Source organism: Salvia hispanica, chromosome 3 (genome assembly GCF_023119035.1).
Source record: "Salvia hispanica cultivar TCC Black 2014 chromosome 3, UniMelb_Shisp_WGS_1.0, whole genome shotgun sequence".
NCBI lineage: Eukaryota > Viridiplantae > Streptophyta > Magnoliopsida > Lamiales > Lamiaceae > Salvia > Salvia hispanica.
The window spans coordinates 22,361,072-22,379,766 of NC_062967.1; the positions used below are offsets into that span (position 1 = coordinate 22,361,072).

Genomic DNA, 18,695 nt, shown 5'->3' on the forward strand with positions numbered 1-18,695 from the left:
GCGTGATTCAATAATGTCTTCTGCTTTATATGCAACATCTCTGATTTGGCTCCCCAAACATGGTGTATTGGTTTTTCAAGAATGTGCAGCAGAGATTCAGCTTTTTGTAGCATGGATTGGAGTTGTGGTTTGCTGCGATCAACATTCCAAAGTGATTGTTGGAGGATGGTGATCATGAGTGATTGAAGATTGTGTGCCATGTTTCAGATCTCTTTCTCCCAAACAAAACACAGCAAGGAAGAAAGATTGTTGCAAATAAGGAATGATGAAACTCACCATCAGAGCTGCAACAAACTTGTTGATCAATTGAAATTTCTGGCAGCCAGCTCAGTGTTGACCTCGAGCAAATAGTCAAAATATTTGTTATTATACCGGTTAGTTGCCTATTATTTAATTACAGTGGTTTACTTCTAATAAAATGCCTTGAACCTGTGCAAGATTTGCATTGTTATAAACAAAACCAAACTGAGATGCCTCAACTTAGACATCGACCAAATTTCAGTTGGCGGATGTGTGATTTTGAATCAAGGTTTGCAGACATCCATTGATTTTTCTTATCTCGCAAAAACCATCATGGAATTGTTGCAAACATAAATAAATCAAGATTAGTGATAATCTCTATTTCTTAAAAATAAAAACTTTTTTTTTTTTACTTAAAAATACAAACTTTCCATTTTAGAAAAAAAATCTCTCTTTTTTGCTATTGCACTTTTTCTTTTTCTCCTTCTTTACCAATTTTACATTAAAACATATCTTTTCAAATGTTTCTGTTTTTTAGAAAACTGAAAGAGTATATCATACGAGCTCACTTTGAGAAAATGAATCAATAATAAGACTACTTACAAAAGAAAGATGGCTGAACAAGGATCACGCGCACTGGGGCTCCCATTCAGTCAAGGCTCTGCAAATACAGGCCATGACAGAAGAACATTCAAACTAAATATAAAATTAAAGGTCGGTCACTAGTTTGCCCCATTGCAGGAGGCTAGTCCAGACTATGAAATGCGAATGTGGCGCACTATAGTTCGACCACTAGTCCGGACCATTGTGGATATTCTTAGAGTATTGTTAGTAGAAAATGAGATCACTATTTTAAAGTGCAAAACTTTTCATAAATATAGGTGGACTATTTTATTGGCTAGACGAAAATGGAAATATTGTCTATTTTTATAGGACAACTTTATTTATTTCCAATTAATTCTATATTCCTATTAATATTTTTGTTAAGCTATACTCCCTCCGTTCCAGATAATTCAATCCAGTATTCCATTTCAGACCGTCCCATATAATTTGTCTCACTTTACTTTTACCAATTTTGGTAGTGGACCCTATATTCCACTGACTCATTCCTACTTACATTTTATTATAAAACTAATACTTTAAAAGTAGGACCTACATCCCACCAACTTTTTCAACTCACTTTCCATTAGATTTTTTAAAACCCGTGCCAGGTCAAAATGTCCCGAATTATCTGAGACGGAGGGAGTACTAAATAGATTACCTATACAAGTGACAGTTATTTTTAACCATAACGCATGGAGAGATGAAAATTCCCTTTTTCATGCTTAAATTATTATAATTGTTTAATGAAACATACAAGTAAAATAACAATAATTACATAATTGGATGTGAATAAATATGATTATTTTGTATTTCATTGGATAATAACACTAAAAAATTAATTATATATGCATATAGTTGTTTTTATAACTTGGAATTTTAGTAATTACTTCCTCTGACTATAAAAAATAGACTAGTTTTACTATTTGAGATGTTCACTAAAATTAGGCTAAGTTTAAAAATGGAAAGTTTTCAACAGATAATAATTGTTCACATAATTTATAATATGGACCACACAATCCTCTAACACTCATTCCACTACCTTTTCCCTCACTCTCTCTTACTTTTTTTCTCCATCTCTTACTTTACCAATTATATATTAAAATTATATATTAAAATATTAATTGAATGTAAATGACTATTATTATTTTATTGGATGGTAATGTTAAGAAATGAAGTATATACACGTGTAATCGCTTTTACAATTTTGAATTTTAAAGATGATATAATAATAAAAATATTTGGATGCAAATGACTATGATTATTTCGTATTTCCTTTGATGACAACACTAAGAAATTAAGTATATATGCATGTAGTCGTTTTTATTAATTATATATACATATAGTAGCCGGGTAGTTATAAAATGCAAATTGCATCTTTTCGACAAATTATAAACTACTCCCTCCGTCCCCTATTAGGAGTCACTCTTTGACTTGGCACGGGTTATAAGAAATGTAAAGAAAAGTTGGTTGAAAAAGTTAGTGGAATGTGGGACCCATTTTTTTATATTGGTTTTATAATAAAATGTGAGTGAATTGAGTTAGTGGAATGTGAGACCTACTTACTATTTATGGTAAAAATGAAGTGTGACTCTTAATTGGGGACGGACCAAAATGGAAAAGTGTGACTCTTAGTGGGGGACGGAGGGAGTATGATTTAAACCGTTAGATTTTAAGATTTGGTGCCAATAAATGACAAAATAACGTCAACAAAAAATGTTAACACAGTGTCAATCAATTGACAATGTTGCCGTTGTGTTGATATTTTCGGTTGACGTTATTTGTCATGTGTTAACATCAGATCTTGAAATCTAACAGTCCAAATCACAGTTAATACATCCGAATAATGGGCTTTATTAATTATATATACATTTATTCATTTCAATTAAATATTGTAAAATAATGCCATAGTCAAATATTGTGATATTAAATGTTGTAAAATATTGTGAAATCAAATACAAATATGACAAAATATTATGAAATCAATTATTTATTCATTCCTATTCAACATCCGAAAATTATGCAATCAAAAATCATTATTTTTTAATTTAGTATCTTAAAAAAAAGGTCCTTTGATTCAACAAACACCACTATGAATGCATGCTACATTTTATGATGCATTAATCATCCTTAATTCATAGTCAAATGTAACATATAATGACGGTTATTTCAAAATGACAAAATATTTAATGACCAATAGATAGATCATACTTTTAATATCATTTCTGTAGATGTGACTTGTGAGTATTTTATAAAAAATACTAACTTTTTCTTATTTTAAATAAAAATAATTATACAAGTAACAATTTACGAAAAATGTTGGAGTTAATTGGAATTGGCATATATATTTAAACGCTTATTACAAACTAGAATTAATATTGAAATGTATGATTGTTTTTCATTGATAGACTCTCTGGGATGCACTCATTAGTAGGGCTGGGGAAAAATACCGAAATACCGAAATACCGGCCTTATCGTATCGAAAAAATACCGAAAATACCGAATTTTCGGTATACCGTGACTTTCGGTACGGTATGATACCTTACCGAAAGATTCCGGTAAGGTAACGGTATGAATTTTCAAATACCGCGGTATACCGCTGCATACCGAAATTCGGTATATACCGTAAATTAAGGTATATACCGTAAACTAAGGTATATACCACAAAAATATAAACACAATTATATATAAAAATATATTTTATATATTTTTAAATTATAAAATCTATCATAAAATATAAATATAATTATGAATACATTATATTTAATTTATTTTTAAAATTATAAAATATAAATAATATTCTAGAAACTTTAATTTTTTATTTTAATTGATGTTGAAAGTCAGGTATACTGTAAAAGTAAGGTATACCGAACTTCGGTACGGTATACCGAAAATGAGATACGGTATTGGTATGGAAATTCGTCATACCGAAAATAAGGTATATCGAAGTTCGGTATACCGAAAACTTTGGTAAGGTAAAGGTATGACTTTTTCGCATACCGTATTTACGGTAAGGTATACGGTATGGTGGTTTCGGTAAGGTATACCGTACCTACCCACCCCTACTCATTAGTACTCTTATTTCTCTAATTAAAGCTTAATAATCATCAGTAATATATAGTATCTTAATTAATGTCCATTAATGACGTGTGTAATCCTACTCTAATCAAAATATAATCATTATTCTTATTTGATAATATCTTAATTTGATGTTCATAAATGACGTGCGCTAACCAATCAATTAACCAAAATCTTTTCCTTTCAATTACTTCCCTGTTTTAGGGAAAAAATATTTAAGACTACTGTTTCAAATAAAGCATTTCACACCTAGCAATAAATGAAAATTAAGACTATTTTCCGTTTCTTACTTTTTTTATTTTTTCTGTGAAGTAGGAATCGCTAAATAAAACCAAATTTTATGATTATTCCCTAAAATCTCGGATATAAGTAATATTTTTAGTAAGTAATGAAGTCTATCATTGTGCAATAAAATGCCATTTTGTATATAAAGCACAAAAGACTTTGGTTTTTAAACACAATTTCAAAGCATTATAGTACAGTACTTGGTTACATAGCTATCAATCAAATCAGAAATGAAGAGTTCCATTTTCGCAGCTCTTCTCATTATGCTTATTATGAGTCCATGTAATGACTCTTTTTAAATTTCAAAATTTCAATTTCAGGCTAAATACTTAATTTTGAAAATTCCGATATATAAATTCTGACAAGTTTAAATTTGCAGTGATTTGTGCAAGAGATATAGAAGTGAAGGCAGGGAGATGCAACGAAGATCTTCCCTCCACAATCGAATTATGCGACGAGAATAAATGTGTGACAGATTGTCAGAAAAAACATGGAGGGCATGCTACGGGACGATGTTTGATGATTGATACTTGTACATGTCAGTACATATGCTAAAACATTACCCATTTTCAATTTATGTCATGCTATTTTCAATTTCTATCGTGGGTTGTATTTCGAGATCGAGATGATTAATGAATTTTATTTAGACCCACAAATTCCCTTTTTCTTTTTTGCGCGTGAACAACTTCATAAAAGGATAAACGGTCCAAAATGTCTCTAATGTTTGGAGGTAATTACCACTAGCATTTAGTACATATTGTTTCGATTTTCCGGTGAACGGAATGTTGATGTGGCTATCGAAAATACACGTTCCCTAGTCTACGTGGCGTTCGTATATGATATGTAATTTTTGTGATTATTAAAAACCAAACAAATTACTCAAAAACACGTGAAAAATAAAATGTTTCAGACTTAATAGAAAGAACGAATGAAGTATTTGATAGGTTTCAAATAATTGAATTATCTTAATTTCTTCACGGGGTGTTCGTTTTTTAGGCGCCAGAGCCTTTTTCCAACAAGGTGTTCGAATGTTTCTGTAATGATTTCAATTGAGTGAATTTTTTTTGAAGTACTTTTCCTTGTCCATTTTTGAAAAATGAGCTTGTAGTGACATCATTTATTCGGTTTTTAGGTACCGAGTAAATGTGTATTTTAAATAAATTATTAAAATAACAAATCAATTTTTAGTTTTAGGAATTCTATAAAATTAAAAATGTGAATTACATTCTTTAATATATTAGAATTAAATTAAATATATAAAAAAACAAACAAAACTAAACATGAATCAAACGTGGATGATGCTTAAATAAGGTGCTCACATAAGGCTTGTTGCATATTCCCTTCAACTATTTATATATTAGAGTGAACTAAAAATTTAGTCCCTAGGGTTTGGGGTTATCACACAAGCCCCTAGCAAAAAAATGCTCCCTCTGTCTCAACTAAGTTGAGTCGTATTTCATTTTGGGATGTTCCAACAAAGTTAAGTCATTTCTTTTTTTGACAAAAGATCAAAACATTCAAACACTCTTATCTTATTTCATCATTCACTTTACTCTCTCTTATCTCTTCTAGTACTTTTTTTTCCTCTCCTATTTTTTATCCATCCCTAAATCCCTCAATCTGCCGCCACCAATACTATGCAATATGTCACATCATTTTCTTTTTATGCGCTGTTACTTATTTCTCCATTCATTTCACGGTAGTTCTACTTTATTCCCTCCTCCATTTTACTCAGTCTTTATCTTTTCTACTTTCTACTTTATACATCTCTCCTACTTTTCAACACAATTTTTTAAAGTGCCCAGAAGCGGATCTATATGAAGAGTATACGGGGCATTTGCCCCTCCTCAACATATTTTGTTAAACTATTTTATTCTTCAATTTTTTAAATTTATCGATTTCCTTCATATATGCCCCTCCTCAAACTTGGAAAATTTCTTTATAATATGTACTTTTGCCCCTTTTGGATTGAATTCCTGGATCCGTCTGTGACCGTGCCCAAAAGTTTTAACTCAACTTAAGTGGACCGATATAGTAATAAATAGTTAAAGTCGAAAGAGAGTAAAATACAAGAGAGAATAACATAAAGAAAAGTCATCCCTACATTATTTTGTTTCTTGCTTTAATCTCTTTTCACTTAAACTATTTATTAGTAATATTTTTTCAAAACGAATACTTAAAATAAAATAACTCAACTACTATGGAACAGAAGAAATGCTTTGTTCAGTTCAAGGTAGCTATCACAAGCTACTCAACTTGAGAGCATGCGAATAGTGTCAGTGGTTGTAGGTGGCTAAGATTCGTATACAAATATTGTTGGTGTCAAGAAAGGGCATACCTAAGAATAGTTGCAGATTCAAGACATGAGAGTTATGGAATGCTCTTTTTTGCGTGTGAATAGAAAAGGAAGGTGGGTGGGGTGCAATTTTCCAATGGTAAGACGATAATTTTGCAATTCAATGCCAAAAAGCGACAGAAATGGATGATGAAATTCAAAATCAACGTAAAGATGGACCTAAGGATGGTTTGGTTTTGTTGGTTTGCTTGTGGTGCATTATTTTTGCATTTTTGGCCTTTTAAATTTTTCTAGTAAAGTAGGTGATTGTAACGAAATTACATATTTGTGCCTTTCAACATTTTAGAATCTAAAATTTGATAACGAAATTACCTGAAGCTATTAGTTCGAATTTACCTTATATTATGAGTTTCTATTTGTTTATACTTCATTCTTGCATAAATTACCATCTAGTACTATTTTTTAATATCTTCCTCGCCGAACCGAAGGATAACTGTTGGACAAGTATATGATTTTGAGAACTACAACAATTTGTGATGAATCAAAGTTGAAGATTTTCATCTATAAAACTTTGCAGTGAATAATTGAAGGAGATGAAAATAATTGAGCAATTCTATGTCTATATACATGGAGTCTATTTATTGAAGGTAGCATTGACTAGCTGTTAGTTGTTGGCATTAATGATGTACACGTCAGAACGAAAATTACCAAGTTAAGACCATCTCGAAGGGTACACTAAAACCTAAAATATGATAGGTATTTAGCTTCAATAGTACTCAAAAACCAATCTCATTTTTTTTTTTGAAAAAAAAATACCTATCTTTAGGTTTACACTAAACCAAAACCTAAAAGTTTTTCAAATTTTCTAAGTAAAAAAGACATAATATAGAGAATATTCTTTTAAGTTTGAGTTTAGCATAAATGGTTGGAATAAAATCATATTTTATGTGATATTTACACTAAAATGGATTTAAGTTTAGTGTAAATGGTTGAAGATGCTCTAAATACCCATCTAACTTTGAAATCACATTTGAAGTACCTAGATAAATCGGAGATCACATTCCATATACACAACAAAGTCTAAAATCATGTTCCATCTATAAATTTGTAGTGAAGTAACTGAACTAGATGAAAGTAAGTGAGCAATTCATTGTCTATATAAAGGGAGTCTATTTACTGAAGGTAGTTTGGAATAGGGGTGGGTCGATACGATATATCGTATCGAAAACATTGTATCGTGTATCGTATCGAAAATATCGATATGAAAGAATTTCATATCATTATCGTATCGAAAGTTTCGATATATCGAATTTCAATATATCGAACTTTCGATATAAAAAAATTTCATATCGTTATCGTATCGATATTTCGATATATCGTACCGAAATTCGATATATCGTTAAATTTCGATACATATCGAAAATTTCGATATATATCGATATATATCGAAAATATCGATATATCGAAAATTTTCGATATATATCGTATTTTCGATATAAAATGATATATCGTGATATAAGGAAATTCATATCGTTATCGTATCGAAAACTTACGATACGATATCGTATCGTATCGAAAATTACGATATATCGAAAATTCGATAATTTTTCGATATTTTTCAATACGATCCGAGCGATATATCATTTTTTCGGTATTTTCCCCCAACCCTAGTTTGGAAGATGATAGTTGGTTGTTATGTGTGCATAGGGTGAGAAAAAAAATCGGAAACCGAATATCCGAACCGAACCAAACTGAAATTTTGAAATTCGGTTCGGTTTTTCGGTTTGGTTCGGTTTTAAAAATAAAAACATTCAGTTTTTCGGTTTGGTTCGGGAGAAAAAAAAAAGCGAAAACAGAATTATATTTTAAATTTAATAATATATATTTATTCTATTAATTCAATACTATATTATATAATATATATTAATTTTAATATATTTTATATAATATGTATTATGTATATTTTTATTAATTTTATTATATATTTATATTCTATAAGTATATATGTGCATTCACTAGTTGTTGGCATTAATGATGTACACAACAGAACGAAAATCACAATTGAAGTACCCATCTAAATTTTAAATCATATTCAAAGTAGTCACATAGATCGGAAATCACATTCCATGTACACAACAAAGTCTGAAATCACAGACAAAAAAGCGCAAAACATATTCGAATATAATCTAAATCAAAAGCAAAAAAACTTTAATTAGAATCAAAACCCAAAAACTTTCTTTCTTCAGAATTCAATCTAAGTACTCAATATTGATGACGACCACACCTTTGGGGTTGGATGTATTCCTTTCTCTGCTAGCTCTTGGGACGTTGCTCGTGACATCTGGATTACTCTGCGACAATGAATATTAATAGCACATATTAATAAGCGGATTCATACGAGATAGTACATCTCGGGTCGCCGCGCGTTCGATGTTTTAGGCATGTTACTTTCCTTTTTTCTCTGTGAGTCACGAGGCTGTGAGTCAACAAGAGAAGTCTTCACTCGTGGACAATGACGGATCTAGAAAATCGAACTCGTGGGGTCAAAAAATAACTTATAATATATAAATATTTAAATAATTATTATATATTAATATAATTTAATATTGCATTATTTTTGTCAAAGCACAGTAATTATTTAATGCCATATCATTTTTTGGAAGATATGAAAAAAACACATCATACAATAATTTAATTTTATTTGTAATTTTACAAATATTATTGTTATTTAACTACAAATAAATATAAAAGTCAAATTAAATCAAATTAATATGAGTCATACTAAATGACAATTATTTATAATATTTTATATCATTTTTAAGTATACTTGGACTATTAATACAATATTAATTAAATCAAACACACACATGTTAATAGTACTATGGAGTATTTAAGTTTACAACTAAATGCATAAACAAAATATTGCCGTATTAAACAAAAACTCCCTAGGTTTACTAAAACAAAATTACAGCTTGCGTTGCGCCTCTTTCTTCTTCGTTATCATCTTTTCCAAATTTCTGCAAATTTTCTACTTTTTCAATTTTCTCATGAAACTTTATTTCACCTCTCCCCTAATCTATCTTCTTCTAATTCTCTTCCATGGAGATGAAGTAGCCATAGCCTGGGGTCGGAGCTGATGTAGAGCTGGGTCGACGGCTAATTTTGGGAGGTACTCGGTGGTATTCACGGACCGGCGGTGGGGTCGGCCGACCCCACTCGACTCCACCTGGGTCCGTCACTGCTCGTGGATTATTTTTGCAAGTTCTCTTGTTGTGACCATCTAACTATTCAGAAATAAACACATACAATCACAAATATAAAATAGATAAACACATGTAATTGTTTATCCAACTTGATACAACGTGTATCTAAGTCTAGGGCGATGTCAAGCTAGAGATTTTACTATATAACTCTAGATGTATTCTACCATGAGGAAACACCTCTATTTATAAAAAAAATAGACAAGCTTCATATTAACAATCTCCCACTAGGAGGCGAACAACTTTCATGCAACTATACTTTCTTGATTTGTCTAGAATGAAATGCTAGATTATTTGCCAAGAATATAGCATATGATCTATCACAGTAATATGTAGAATATGTTATTCTTGTTCTCTTTCCCAAGTTCATCTAAAAAACTTTGCAACCACAACATTCTCTTACTTGCCTTCATCACATCTACATATTCAGCTTCCATAGTAGGCAGATCAACGATCTTCTGCTACTTAGAATTCCCTAAATAGTAGTACCACTATAAGTAAATAAATACCTTGTTCTGCTTCTTCTCCCATCAAGATCATTAGACGCCAAGTCCGCATTCACATAACCTGTCAACTTAACATTCTTGCTATTGAACATAAGACTCTGTTTGTGGTACATCTTAATTATCGAAGGATCCATTTAACTGCTTCCCCATGTTGCTTACCCGGATCACCCATGGACCGACTCACTAATCCCTTTGCTTGTGCAACAACTCACTAATCCCTTTGCTTGTGCAACATCAGTCCTCATACACACCATTGCATACATAATACTGCCAATTGCTGAAGTATATGAAACTTTCATCATTGCAGCGCGTTCCTCTCTTGTACTCAGCAACTTCTTTTTCGGCAGCTAAAAGTGACTGCCCAATGCACATTTACTGGTTTCGAATCATCCATATTGAATCATTCCAAAGTCTTACCAATGTAAGTAGCTTGCGAAAGTAAAATTTTTCTGTTGTCTTGTCACGCTCGATTCTCATGCTCAAAATCTGGTTAGCCTATCTAAGATCTTTCATGGAGAATCACTCAGACAATTGATTTTTCAACTTATACATCTCATTATTTGTATCCAATGTTTTAAAAATTGGACCGAAATGAGATGTTGAACCGTTAAGAATCGCTTGAACTGGCCGATCAGACCGGTCCAACTGTAAACTGGTAATCATTTTTTTTTACTTTTCAAAAATTTGAATAATTGTTGTTAAAAGGGCTTGGAGTCATGACCTCCACTCTAATTAATAAAAGTTGTACCACTCCACCATAAGGCTCTCAGGGAAAATATAAACACTAAATATTCTTATACCTAAATCATTAAAAAAAAATTATTCACACAAATTTTATATATTTTTTTACGTAATTGTTAGTCATTATATATATACATATACATAATTATCTTCCTCTTAATTTTAATTCTACTCTACTAGTCACTAATTTTATTACTTTTATAATATTTTTTGATATACAATTATTCGTTATAGTTTAATACTATTTACTAAATATTAAAAAAAATTATAAAATTAATTTATATACCCTATCTATTGATATTGAAATATATTTTCATTTAAACTAAATAATAGTACTAGTTTGTATTTAATTATATATATTTGTTAGTATAATATTACTCTACCCGTACATTTCTTCTTGACTTAATATAAACTTTATCTATTTATATATATAATATTATAATTTTCATCTACATTAACTAATAATGTGTACTTCATATCCGTCCCAACTAAATTGAGTCATTTATTTTTTACATTCGTTTTGAAAATATCATAATAAATAGCTAAATTGATATATAATAAAGTAAAAGCGAGATTAATGTACATAAAAGTAAAAATCGTAATAAATAGTTAAAGTGGATATATAATAAAGTAAAAGCGAGAATAATGTAGATAAGAGTCTAATCTCCATGATTCTTGTTTTTACTTTACAATGTATCCACTTTAACTATTTATTACAATTTTTTCAAAACAAGTGCAAAAAAAAAGTGACTCAACTTAGTTGGAACAAAGAGAGTATATTTAATTATATTCACTACATACTAATTATCTATACGGTTTAACATTTTTTGAGACATATAATTAATTATTTTATCATTTACTAAATTTAATAAGATATATTATTGTATTATATATTTAATTATATATATTTGCTATAATAAAACGGTTCGACCAGTAGTTGAACCGGTCTAACCGGTTCAACCATAAACCAGTAGCTTCTTCGGTTCAATTTTTAAAACATTGTTTGCATCATATCCTACAATCAATACATCATCAACATATATCTCCTTCCCTCTCCTATTTTATCTACTTTTTCTCGACTCCTTCTTACTTTACCAATTTCTCATTAAAACTCATATCGTCCACAAATGTTATTATTTTTCATGGATGGAGTATATTTTTGTCAAAGTTGACATTGCTCGGTAAAACAAAATTTAAAGATTATTCTTAACTATATTTTTGTCAAAGTTGATATTGCTAGATAAAACAAAATTTCAAGATTATTCTTAACTAAAATCAGGGACTAAAGTTGACCTTGCTAGATAAAACAAAATGTCAAAATTTTTCTGAACTAAAATCAAGGAAACAATGTAATGAAGTCTCTTTAATTACTATCCAATGTAAACTTCCATGTTGTATATATAGCACAGAAGACTTGGGTTTCTCTACACTATTTCAAAATCTTTGCAATGAAATCAGAAATGAAGCGTCCCGTTTTCGCAGCTCTTCTTATTATGCTGATTATGTGTCCATGTATTAATTTTTCAAGTTCATTACTAGAATAAATACTGTCTTTAAAAATTCCTAAATATATTTTCTGACAAATTTAAATTTGCAGTGATTTATGCAAGAGATGTAGGAATAAAGGCAGGAAGATGCAGCAAAGATCTTCCCTCCACAAGTGGGGAATTATGTGACGATAATAAATGCGTGAGTGATTGTCAGAAAAAATATGGAAGGCATGCTTCGGGACGCTGTTTAATAATTGATACTTGTACATGCAAGTACACATGTTAACTTATCCAACCCATCTTTTAGTTTCATTGTCATTTTAATTTCTATCATGGCTTTGTTACCTTGGATGATGTTTAATCAAAATAATTCTTCTTCTCGTGCCATTTCATTTAGATCCACAAAATCTTTCTTTCTTATGTGTATACAGCTTCATATATAAAAGGGTATAGTGGTGAAAATGTCTCATCGTTGGAACGTTAGTCCAAAAATATTCCTCCGTTTTCATAAAAAGAAATCGGCGAACCCAATGTTGATGAGGCAGTCGAATCATGTACATGTCCCCTACATATCTAATTATAAAAAAACAAAAATTAAACAAAATTATAAAATCTTCTTTATAAGAACCCAATAAACCAAAGTCTATCCTTCCCAAATCTCTCTTTCTTCTTCTCAAATCTCTCTTCCTGCATATCATTTGATTTAATTTTTGGTAAGTAGTTAATTAGGGCATAATTTTATTTGCCCCAAATAATGGTAAATGACGAGTGCGGTGAATCGATCCACTGAAACACGAAAATCCCAAACCCAAAAATTAGAAATGTATGGAGTGTTCTATTTCGTCCCATAAAATTAGCACATCTTGAAATAACACTAGGTTTAAGGTGCAATTAATAAAGTAAGAGAAAATGAGAAAAGATAATGGAAGTAGTGTTAGTAGATTGTGAGATCCATATTATTATTAATGTGGAGTGGTTTAACAATTTATTAGAGTAAATCTAATTTAAAGGGACGGTCCAAAATGATTAAAAAAAATCTATTTTTATGAGACAGATGGAGTCTTTGAGAAAAAATTTCATGAACAAAAAGTCTACATTTCAAAATGAAATGAAGATTATGATCCAATTTTATCATATCTACGGACAATTTTATGAATAAAATTTCACCAACCCAACCCTTACAAAAATTAATCAGCAACGTTTGATAGATTGTTCTAACCATTTCTTTCAATGTTCAATTATATAGTACTACTCCATATTATTCGATAGATTACCTATGTATGTAAGAAGATTAAATTGCATTATATTCTCAAAATCGAAACAATCGACACCACTCTATGGTAATCATCTAAGAGCATAAGCAACGGTCCTATTGATGGAGAGTTGGTTCATCCCGCTGGGATGAAATGGTTAAGGGATGTTGTTGCAACCATCCCGTTCCACTAGGCGTCCCGTAATGCATAGCTCAGCCCTTTCTGAAGGGACGACGCTCAGGGCGATGTGGTGTTCCCTGGTCACGCGGTCACGCCCCTTCACCATCCCCGTGAGTGGGCGCCGCTTTGGCCATTTAAAATTTGATTTAAAAAAAAAAATCAAATCAAGAAAAGTTAAAATTAATAGTAAAATTTTCTCACTTTCCCAATGTTACTTTTTTTATATTTTTTATCCTTCAATTCATCCCAAATTCGTCTATAAATATCTCATTCTTCAGATTATTTTCATTAAACGATAGTGGAATTTAAAATTTTATGATTCAAATTATACTCCATAAGTTTTAGTTTTAGGAATTTGTAAAGTTATTTTTGAGTTTTGATGAAGTTTTATTGAGGAAATGTATTTTTATTAATTTTATTTTCAAACTGAATAATAAAATAGTAGAACTCATGAATATTTGAGGGATAGGGATAAATTGTTGTGGGTGTGGTTCTTTAGTTAAGAAATGTAATAAAAAAATGATTAAAAATGGTTTGAACCCATGAAGAATTAAGAGTCACCTCGCCACGGAGATCAATGCTCTGAATTGTGAGAGATTTTTGGATAAACACCCAATTATCCATGGTCCCCTATGTTCAAGGTCAAGGATCTATACTATCATTAAAAGCTGGGTTCTTTTTTGGGGGAAATCAAAGGGAATTCCCCCTTTTTTTTAAATTTGCAATTTGGGGGGAATTTTGCAAATGCCAACAGCCAACACACACTTCCATGTATTAACCAATAGTTTAAACGACAGTACACACTTTTTTGCATTAAATCCTATGGTCAAAAGCATTTTACTTATTTTTAAATCTAATTATATCACATCAATTGCAAAGTGAGGGTTTTCCCCCCAATAAAAAGAGAGGGTTTTCCCCCCTAAAAGAAAGAGAGAGTTTTCCCACTTAAAAAAAGAGCGTTTTTCAAGGAGCCAAAAAAAAAGGAGGGAAATCAGATTTCAAATTTGCAATACTTGAGACATCTCTCTATAAATACCAGTTGCATTGGAGCACAAATAATGCAGGTACTTATTTCTCTCTCTACACTCTTAATGTTGCTTTTATATCTGCTTTCATATTCTTATTTTCTTTTATTTCGAATTATTACCATCTTTATTTTGCAGATAATAAGGTATGTGAATGATATCTAATACTTTTACCTACAAAGCTTACATTTTATTGTTTTTTAGTTTGTTATTTCTTTTTATTGCTGTATTTATTTATTATTGCACCTATTACACATACATGGAATAATTAACACAGATACATCCCTCTTGCAACTCCTTCTCACACTGCACAAAGAAAAACAAAAAGAAAATCAAAATGAGAGGACAGCAGCAATACAGGTAAATTTTATGTGGTTGCAATAACAATTTTACTTTCTATGAATATTCATCAACAAGCTTCAACAATATTACCTACTCTTCCAGCAGAATCAACATGCAGTAGAAGACGAGCAATAAAGGTACATTTCATATGATTGGTCTAAAGTAATTTTTTCTTCTACAAAGTCTGTAATTCATCAAGAATCTTTAACAAAGCCACGCGTTTAAATCTAATCTCCTCCAGCATTTTTTTGGATTTTGCAGATAACTAACAAGAACTACTGTTTACCAAAGAATAGAAGAAGAAGAAGAAGAGTAAATTTCAAAACTAGAGAAGAAGAATAAGAAGAAGAAGAGAGAATGAACAGTTCCATTTTTAGAGGAAACGCATAAAAACAAGGATAGATGAATAATATGAACAAAATGATTATTCTGTACAAAATGTATTTTCAATTTATTAACTTTTATATAAGAAGATTACCATTTTTTGAATGATACTTTAGACATGAACTTAAACTTCTTCTCCATTCTAATGGTGTAATTTCTTCATCAAAGAGAATGCTTACCCAACAGAATGCTTTCACTTCATTTCCAAAGCTGCATCAAAGAGAATGCTTTCACTTCACTGCATTTACAGAGCAACATCAAAGAGAATGCTTTCACATAATTACCCAACACATAAAAAACTCACAATAGTGTTAAATCAATCACAACAGTAAACAAAAGATCAAAATAAAGATAAAATACTTTCACAAAATGGAAATATCATTACAATATCTTCTATGCTTTCAGACAATTAAATAAGACAAAATAACTTTAAACATTTATTAAAAACATTTAGTAAAATAACAGGAATCAATTCATTCAATCACAGATTTTAAAACACATTTAGCCAAATTATTAACTTCCTAATACAAGCCACATATTAAGTTAAGGGAATATAATACATAAAAGGGCAAGAGAATTCAAGGGTAGAATGTTCCTAATTTTTACACTTATATTTTAAGCATATAATTCTAGCGTCTGTAAGAGAAGATGCAGCAAAAGAAAAGTTCCAGTTGAGAAAATCATAAAAAATTAGATTAAGAAAAGAGCATGAAATGTAGAAAAAAGACTTTTCATTTAAATTATCTTTTATCGATAAATCATTTTAAATTTTTGCCTAGCAGTAAATAATATTTAACTCAAACAACTAAAGCTGACTGCAGTGTCTAATCAATCACAACTACAATACAAGCTTACAAAATAGAGAAAAAATCAATTCACACAACAATTAAAGAGGTAAACTGGAAATCACTGAAACCATTATTACAAAAAAAGTGCACGTGTATCAAGAACATAAATAGGAGAATTTGAAGAAAACAAATAGGAGAATTTGAATTTCAAAAAAAATCAATAATATCTATAATTCACGTGGAAATTTTGCATAATACATAAACAAAAATGCCTTTATATTTATGAGAGTATATAAATATACCTTTATTGAATGTAATGCAACAAAGATAGACCATGACTAACTACATGAGGAGATACTGTATGAAATGGTTGATGAAGTACGAAATAAGTTTAGGCCGTGTAAAATAGAACAATCATACATTGCATAATTGTAAAGTGCCCATTGGATCGGCCGATCAAAATAGGTTAAAAAGAAAACTGCAGTTCATCAATGATTAAACTATGGGAGAGAATTTTGTTAATCTATATATGCCGACAACTGAACATGAGCGCCACAGTTAAAACAGCTCGCCATGTTATCTCATGGGGCAATATTGTATTCAATAGAATATACTAGAATATACAACTTTGGAACAAGTAATATTTTTATGCGAAAACAGACAAGAAAAATATTGAAAATCAAATGCCAAAGTATATTGTGTGTGTTTTCCATCAACCAATGCATCACTGAGAAAACAATGGATATATCCCCTTCGAATTCAAATCATATTCAAACATGCATTAGAAGGACGAACATGGTAAAATCGTTGGAGTTGTGAAAAAAAAACAAAAATGGAGAGAGCAAAACGGAAATAGTGCAAAAGTATAACAAAGGTAAGACAAAAACACACTTAACACCAAAATATCTCCTCCTACAAAATCGAGAAGAATTAACAATTAGTGACTATAGAGCCGTTGGAGTGGTGATTGTGGAGTCGGATGTAGAGAATGAGAACTATTTATAAGTAAAGGGTTAGCAACTAGGGTTTTGAGTCAAGGGTATATGAATGGGCTTGGTTGGGAGAGAATTCAAATTAGAAAAATGTAATTATAGTAGATTTAATATGTTAAAGTAGCTATATTATTATTATTTAATTAGCTATGCGGATCCGTAATTATATAGCTTAAATTATATAGCTATGTAGATTTAATATGTTCAATTAGCTATGCAGATTAGTAATTTTATTAGCTATGTAGATCCGTAATTATATAATTAATTATATAGCTTTAATATGTTAATTATATAGCCATATAATTAATATTTAACATATTATTGCGGAAATCTACTTTATCACAAAAGAAAATATTAATTATATAGCGTAAATATGTTAAATAGATGAGTTAAGAATATTATAATTTTTTAACGAGATTCGACGGTACTTTTCAAGTATAAAAGAAATTAAAGAAATCAAAATTTTGAAAGACATGTTACCGTACATATAGTCTAAAAGACGTATAGTCTAAAAAATACACCAACAAAGATATATACTGTACATAATGTCTAAAAGACATATTACCGTACGTATAGTCTAAAAAATACACCAAGAATGGTTTTCAAACATATGTTAATAATATAATATTATTATATTTCAGAATTATCAAAACATTTTTTCCATATACATCAACAAATACTATCAAAGATGGTGTATAAAAAAGTCAACAAAGTTAATGTCATTTTCCTAATGGCATATCGCACGTATATCAATGATACATATTCCAAAAAGTTTTCTCTATTCCCACCGCATTTTCCTATTCCCATTTTACATTGCAAAGGCTATAATGACCAACGATGGATTGGTCAATGTATATATTTGCATTTTATTTCTCACCATTAAATATTTATTTTTATAATAGTAATATTACATGAAATATTAATTTATTTTGTGGCTTGGGCTATAACTTATTTTTCGATTAATAGGCAATAAATGTATACACATTGTGGAGCAATAATTGCATAGAAAATAGAATGGAATGTATTTCATTTTCCATAAAATATGAGTTTGTAATATAATAGAGTACTATATAATTATAGAGGATTAAATATCTTAGTTTCAACTGTAAAATGGGTTTTGAGTTTTATTTCTCTATTTATTTGTATTAATTCTCATAAGTCCATTAAATATATATTCTAATCAAATAATTTCAAATAGTATTAAATGGAGTACATTTTTTTACAGATCAATAAAT

General features: G+C 30.0%; 1 long non-coding RNA gene across 2 annotated transcripts; it reads left to right on the forward strand.

The window, feature by feature from the left end:
* The first annotated feature begins 15,033 nt into the window (after positions 1-15,033).
* LOC125211058 lies at positions 15,034-15,785 on the forward strand. Of its 2 annotated transcripts, none has more exons than XR_007174450.1 (3): positions 15,034-15,314; positions 15,399-15,433; positions 15,558-15,785. It is a non-coding gene; the product is annotated as an uncharacterized LOC125211058 (long non-coding RNA). The 2 variants fall into 2 exon arrangements; XR_007174449.1 differs by having other exon boundaries at positions 15,402-15,433.
* Positions 15,786-18,695: the final 2,910 nt, after the last annotated feature.